This window comes from Nannospalax galili, unplaced genomic scaffold, assembly GCF_000622305.1.
Source record: "Nannospalax galili isolate Female #2095 unplaced genomic scaffold, S.galili_v1.0 scaffold180, whole genome shotgun sequence".
NCBI classification, from domain to species: Eukaryota; Metazoa; Chordata; class Mammalia; order Rodentia; family Spalacidae; genus Nannospalax; species Nannospalax galili.
The window spans coordinates 4,391,410-4,398,869 of NW_008348199.1; positions in this window are offsets into that span (position 1 = coordinate 4,391,410).

The following is a 7,460-nucleotide window of genomic DNA, read 5'->3' on the forward strand; positions in this document are numbered from 1 at the left end:
AACTCCACAAAGTTGTCCTCTGACCTCAACACCTGGGTCCTGGCATGTATGCCCACCTCCATGCATATATACAGAGAGATAGATATAGATATACACACACAATAGAATAATAAATACAAAATTGCTAAAAGGAAACAAAAAACACCTTTAGACCTGAATTCCTATGGACATAGATGGACTCTGAGGCCTTGATCAAGGCTTTCCTTTTTTTTTTTTTTTTCCCTTTGGTCTTTTTGAGTCAGGGTCTCCCTGTAGCCCCAGTTAGCCTGGAACTCACTATGGTCTCAAGCTGGCCTCGAACTCACAGTGATCCGCCTGCCTCTGCCTCCCAAGTGCTGGGATTAAATGCGTGCACCACCACGCCCGGCTTCTTTTCTAAGCCTCATTTTCCTCATCTATGGAGGGCAAACTGGATCAGACATCTCTGAGATCCCTCCAGTGTGACTATTCTCCCTGGCCCTGGCCTGAGGATAATGACTTGTTCATGTGTTCCAGTTCTTGGGGGCTGAGCTTTGATCCACAGAGACCACTATTTGTCCCCACTGGCTTAGGGAACCCCAAGGGGGCCAGAGACAACCCAGCAACAGCCTCCACTTCAGCAAACACCAGCAAACATCCACTCTTGGCCCTTCCCTGTTGAAATTCAAAGGACAGCTCTATTGTAAAACAGCCCAGCTCCACAGTTTCCCAGCTGGTCTTGCAAAGAGACTCTGTAAACACCCACACCTCTTCCCCAGCTCCCTCCTCCTGACAGCCTTAGGCTGGCACTGTTGACTGCATCTTTAGAAGAACTGACCCAGGGAGAGAGCAAGACCTGCCCAAGGTCACCTGGGAGGAAAGATCAGCCTCATGTACTGTCAGTCCCTAAATCCCTCCAGGCCTGAATGTCTACCCTCAAAACATCAAACTCTAGGTAGAGAAAAAGGTCGATAGCCCCTGTGTTCTTTGGATGCGTTAAAATATGGCTACCAAAAACTAGCAGCCTGGAGAAAGCTTGAGATTTAAGAGGAACAGAACTGAGTGGGAATTCCATGTCTGAGACCTAGGAAAGATCGCTCACCTCTGGTGTCAGTCAGTACTGACCTCTGGAAATTGAATATAAGGGTACTCACCTCAGAGAGTTGTTGAGAAAAGTAAGAAAAATGCTCCAGGCAGGAATTACACTGTCACCATGGAACTTTGGCATTGTGTCTGATCCATAAGGGCCCAGCATCTTGCCAGTCTCTGGTCCTCTGCCTACAATCCTGCCTTGCTCTGGTACTCTCAAAGTCACCAACTGGCCAGTCCTCTCCCCTCCCCCTGTCTAGCTCCTTCCATTCCCCAGGGCTTCCCCAGGTCCCTATCTGAGCACCAGTTGCCAGGGACAAATCTTCCTCTTAAAGAAATACATTAGAGGCCTCAGGAACTGCCCATATAAGGCCTCTCTGAGTCTGTGCCTCAGGGCAAGTCACTCCCCTTCTAGGTCTCAGTGGCCTTATCCCTGAAGGGTTGTAGTGAGAACTGAGAGATTGCTGTAGGAAAAACATCCGTAAAACCAATTTTCTGCTGGACATGGTGGCACTAGCTTTATATAATCCCAACACTCTGGAGGCAGAGGCAGGAGGAATCTAGACCAGCCAAAAGTATACAGCAAGATCCTGTCTCAAAAACTTTTACTTTTAAAAGGCCAGATTTGGTGTCACGTGTCTATAACCCCAGCTCTTGGGAAGTGGAGCCATGAAAATCAAGAGTTCAAGGTTATCTTTGGCTGCATAAAGAGGTTGAGGCACGGGCCTGGAGAGATGGCTCAGCAGTTAAGAGCACTGACTGTTCTTGCAGAAGACCCAGGTTCGAATCCCAGCACCCACATGGCAGCTAACAACTGTCTGTAACTCCAGTTCCAGGGGATCTGACAGCCTCTTCTGTCCTCCATGGGCATTGCATGACACGGGTGCACTTACCTACATGCAGGCAACACACACATACACATAAAAAATAATAAAAATTTTTTAAAAAAAAAAAAAGGTTAGCTGGGCGTGGTGGCGCATGCCTTTAATCCCAGCCATGGAAGGCAGAGGCAGGCTGATCTCTGTGACTTCAAGGCCAGCCTGGTCTACATAGTGAGTTCCAGGACAGCTGGGGCTACAGGGAGACCCTGTCTCAAAAAGACCAAAAAAAAAAAGAAAAAAGAGGTTGAGGCCTGAACTACCTGAGACTGTCTCAAAAAGAAAGCAACAACAAAATCTAAACTACAAATCTAAACAGCAGGAGTGTGTGTGCTGTTTGGGAGAAGAGAGCTTCTCTTTGTGGAAAGTCGCCCATTCCCAGATCACAGAGGACAAACTTATCCCACAGCTCTACTCCCAGGGTCCAGAAATCTGCATTCAACCAGTGCCCTAGGAATTCTTCAGCAACAGAATGGGAATCAGCTGTGAGACTTGATCTGGGCAATTACACCCTTCTTCCCACTGGGACTAAAGAAAGTGGATCTTTGAAGCACTTTGGACTCTGTGGTACCAAGTCCCAGAAATCAGTCTGTTATAGAAAAATTTTCCAACAGCAAAGAATCTAAACTTTTACTCAGGAAAGAGCCGGAAATCTCTTTTGTCCCTTATTCATGCATGCGGTCCCCAAAGCAACAAAGGCTTTTAGATTCTCTGGGGCCCTGAACTGAAGTACAGATGAGGATTATATCGTCAATTTAACATCATCACTTTATGGTTAGCACCTGGGCCCTATTTTTCTTTTCATGATGGGTCATGTTGTCTTAGGAAAAACTGATAGATAAAAAAGTAGCCGTATCACGCTATTCGTTGATCAGGAGAAAGCAGAGTTTATTAACAAAGGAACACATGGGGCAGATTCCCTTCCAGGCAGGGAAAATGTCTGCCCAGGTTGTGAGCTAGGGTCTTTTAAAAAGGGTGGAGGGGGGACTGTTAAAACCTGTTCTCTCTAGAGATCAAAGGGGAAGCCTGCTGTGTTGGCCAGTGGAGAAAAGTCTGCTTCTCTTGACTTCATAGACCAGGGCGCTTATCAGCTCCATTCCCTTTCTCAGGAGCATAAGAAGTCCTTGAGATCCTGTTGGTGAGGGGGCGGGGCTATCTGAACCTTAACAAAAACCTTTCTGAGTAATTTTCAAAGTAGATATCCCAGGCCTGGGTCAGGACATCTGCCACATTTTGATCTACAACTTGGCCAGGCTAATTGGGCTAAGACTGGGTCAAATGGTCATTTCAGTTTACAGAAACAGCTATCATCGGCAGAAGTTTAGATTTCTGACACATTTAATCTACACTTTCCTTGTACTAATTAGACCAGGTGTCTCATTAAACCATTTGGTGAACTTTCCATTCTCTACATATTACATCTTTTGGCCTTTTTTTTTTTTTTTTTCCCGAGACAGGGTCTCCCTATAGTCCCCGCTGACCTGGAACTCACTATGTAGACCAGGCTGGCCTTGCACTCACAGAGATCCTCCTGCCTCTGCCTGCCTCCCAAGTGCTGGGATTAAAGGGTGTGTCACCACATCTGGCTTAAATATTACATCTTCATCAGTGGTCAGACATAGTGTTAAAGATCATAGAGTTTCAAAACATTAGTGCGGAGTAATAAAACATCTCAGGGTAGCGAGGACACCACAGAGCAGTAAAACATCTCTGAGCATCCCAGGGTGACATTTCGATAAGTAAAACAATGGAAACTTCAAATGGTCTAAGCTTACAAGGACATTGTATAAGAACAGTTACAAGGATATAACGTTTTCCTTCTCAGGTCAACCCAGCAGAAAGGACAGTGGAGAGTTAGAATTTGCCTTCCACAGAGATGACTCTGAGCACCATTGCTGGCTGCCTGCAGGGCTGGGGATTCATTGGCAGGGCCTGTGCCTACAAGCTCCAGGATAGTTACAGGTTGGGACCTTTATTTTGTTCCCTGTGTTGTCCCCAGGATCTGCAGCACTGTCTGACACAACGTATTTGTTAAATTAGAACACACTATGACAGGGACCAGAAATAAAGACTGAATCTTCCTGTTCCCTCAGACACCTCAGATCAGCACACTAACTGGTCCTGTGGTGACCCTAAGTACTTCCTAGCTGACCTAACTAAAGGTCTACCCCACCCTAATCTTGTTTATGTTTGAGAACAGGATGTCTGTAGGCTGAAAGCTCTTTCAGATGTGCTGACCAAAGCTGGTTGAATCTAAGGTGACTGTCAGAGTGATTGGTAGATGTCCTCTAACTATGGTAATTCTGTTACCAGGGAAATCGGGGTCCTCTCTGGGTTCTTAGTCTCATTCATAAAAAAATTCAAGAATGGACTCTGAGAGAAGCTCAAAGACAATTTTATTAGAGTTAAAAGAAAAAACAAGCCAGGAGTGAGTGGTGGTGCATTGTTGGGGACCCCTGCTGTGTTAAGTCAAAGTCTCTCCATGTCCGGATAGCCCAAGGGGCTCAGCATTCTTATGCAGAGACTCCTTTTCTCAGCAGGGCGCCCCCCTACTCTCTTCCTGACTCATCTTTGAAGAAGCCGTCACAGATATATGGCCTCTGGCATAGGAACTGCCAGGTTTTCCTGTGTGATAATCAGGCAGTGTCTGACAGCCTGGCAGAAGCCCACCACCACATGTAAATGGGGCATCCTACAAAGCACCTATCAACTAAGGCTTTTGCCACTGCCTTCACACTATAAATATCCTGGTTTCCCCCTAATAAATCGGAGCTGAATCACTAAGACCTGGAGCTGAGCTGAGTCACTGAATAAAGGAGCTGTACCTGACTGAGCTAAATTCTGTGTCTTACTGCCTACGATTCAGTCTCTCCGGAGGGGGCTGTCCCTTCGTAAACAACACTCGCAAAGACCCTGCTTTCGCCGTTCCCGCACCTCCCCTCGTGACCCGACTGCCGATGGATCTTGAACCTAGAGGGAGTGCCCGGTAGCTTGGAACGGAACACACCTGGAATCGCAAGTGACCAGTAGAGTCGCCAGCATCCAGTAGTTTCGGAGAGCTTCAGCAACGTGGTGGGCAACACGCACGCACCCCAGCAACGCGGAGAGCCAGGGACCCGAGCAGTAACGCGGTGCGCGGGACCCGCCCATAGTGCATGCCTTTAATCCCAGCACTCAGAGGACAGGAGACAGAGGCAGGTGGAACTCTGAGAGTTCAAGGCCAGCTTAGTCTACCTAGTAAGTTCCAGGCCAGCTGGGGCAACAGGGAGACCCTGTCTCATAAAAGACCAAAGAAAACCAACCAACCAACCAACCAAACAAACAAACAACAACAACAACAAAAAAAAACAGGGCAGGCAAGTTGCCAGGAAAGAGATAGAGAAGAGAAACCATGCCTTTTTTTGTTTTGTTTTTATAAGACAGGGTTTCCCTATAGCCCCAACTGACCTGGAACTCACTTTATAGACCAGGCTGGCCTCACAGAGATCCACCTGCCTCTGCCTACCAAGTGTGGAAATAAAGGTGTGCACCACCATGCTCAATAAGCCATGCCTTTTGAGTTAATATGGAGGGTAACAGTGGAGGTCAGATACACAGTCCATGGCAAAGGGGGAGGGGGCATCAGAGGAAGAGTAAGAAAGCCCGGAGCATCAGGGAAAACAAGCCTAAGCTTTGGCAATATCTGAAAGAAAGAAAAGGAAAAAGGGAGCAGTTCTGCTTCTCTGAGCTCGGACTAAGAAAAGTGGGCAGAACACAAGGCAGGGGCTCCACAGACAACTTCAGGGTGGGGTTTCTGGAAGGAATCGTTAAAGGGGTGACTATTTCCCCTAACTCCTTAGCATGGCTTTAGGTAAATCGGCCTTACTGGGGGGTGGTCCTTTGGCCAGATGATTGACAGGCCCAGCTGGATTAACTCTTAAAAGAGAAGACAATACTATGTCATGTCTCCACCTAGGGCCAGAGGCAGATTCTAATCCTTTGACCGGAAGGAAATATCTTTCTCTTAATGGGCCTCAACAGAGCCCTGATATCCTCCATCCATGATTTCTGTATCAATTTTACCTAAACACTAAATGGCATACCTTCTAGTGTCAAGACAGTGGACAGTTGTCATGGCAATAACTGAAAAGAAACCTCTTGCTAGAAATAAAATCTGAGGTCCAAAGACACCATCAATACTGTACAAAGAATACGTGTATAAAGTGTGATGTGATTAAAAGATTAGAGTTCCTTGTCATAAACCAAGTTCCAAATTTTACAGGGTTTGAAAGAAAAGATTAATATTCAGTGTTTCTTACACATGCAAGGTATCTGGGAGTGTAGTTCAGCAGCAGAGTGCCTGCCTGCCCAGGTTTAAATGCAAGGCTCTCCCTGGGCTTAGTCTCCATCAGCACAAGGCAGTATCCAAATTCTCAGTAACCTTCATTCATTCCTAGAGAAGACATGAATCTTCTTCCCTCTCATCATTCTGTCCCTGCTTCTCATTTCTTTGACCCTACAACCTCCTGACTTATAAGATCACCTCCCCTTTCTCTCATTCTCAGTCAAAACTGAGTTTCCCAGAATGCTCAGTTGGTGTCTGGTCTTATTGGTTCTACAATTCCAAGAGGAAAAAAGACGCAGTGTGGGGACACCCCCTCATCCCACTTCTGAATGATGAGCACCAGAGACTCAAAGTAGCAAAAGTGAGACAGCTTATTTTATCAGCTCAGACAAAATGGCAGGAGAATTGATTTTATAATATTAATAGCAAGTCTCTACCCATCTCCCCACCCCCGCCTCCTTCATAGGCTGGATACTTAGGGAGGAACCTAGTCACCTGGTATAGTCCTCACCCCAAACTCCCCTATCTTATTATAGCTGTTCAGTTACACTTAGTTTTGGGTCTGTATTCTGAGGACACAGAGCCTTATCTAACTATAACTTGGGCCTCTACATTTCTCCCTCTGCTACCTGGGCTCCGTCACATGGCAGACTGTAACTTCCCATCAAAGATAAACTAAAATTATCTAAAGCTGCTGGGGCAGAGACCTAGAGCCGCCTGCTTATTTCAGTTTTCTTTTTATTTTAATTTTTAATATTTTATTACTTTTATTTCATGTGTATGAGTGTATTGCCTGCATGTAAGTGTACCTGTGTCTTACTAATGCCCGAGGAGGTCAGAAAAGGGCGTCGGATCCCCTGGAACAGGAGTCGGATTGTTGTTAGTCACCATGTGAGTGCTGGGAATAGAACCTGGGTCATAACCAGTGAGCTATCTCTCCAGCCCCATTGATTGACTTTTTTTTTTTTTTTTTTTTTTTTTTTTTTTTTTAAAAAAAAAAAAAAAAAAAAAAAAAGAGGACGATAAATCTTTCACTGTGATATATCAAAATAAAACTCACAAAGATCCGCCTGCCTCTGCCTCCCAAGTGCTGGAATTAAAGGCGTGCACCACCATGCCGGCTTCTTTTGTCTTTTTGAGATAGGGTCTCCTTGTAGCCCCAGCTGTCCTGGAACTCACTATGTCAACCAGGCTGACCTCGAACTCACAAA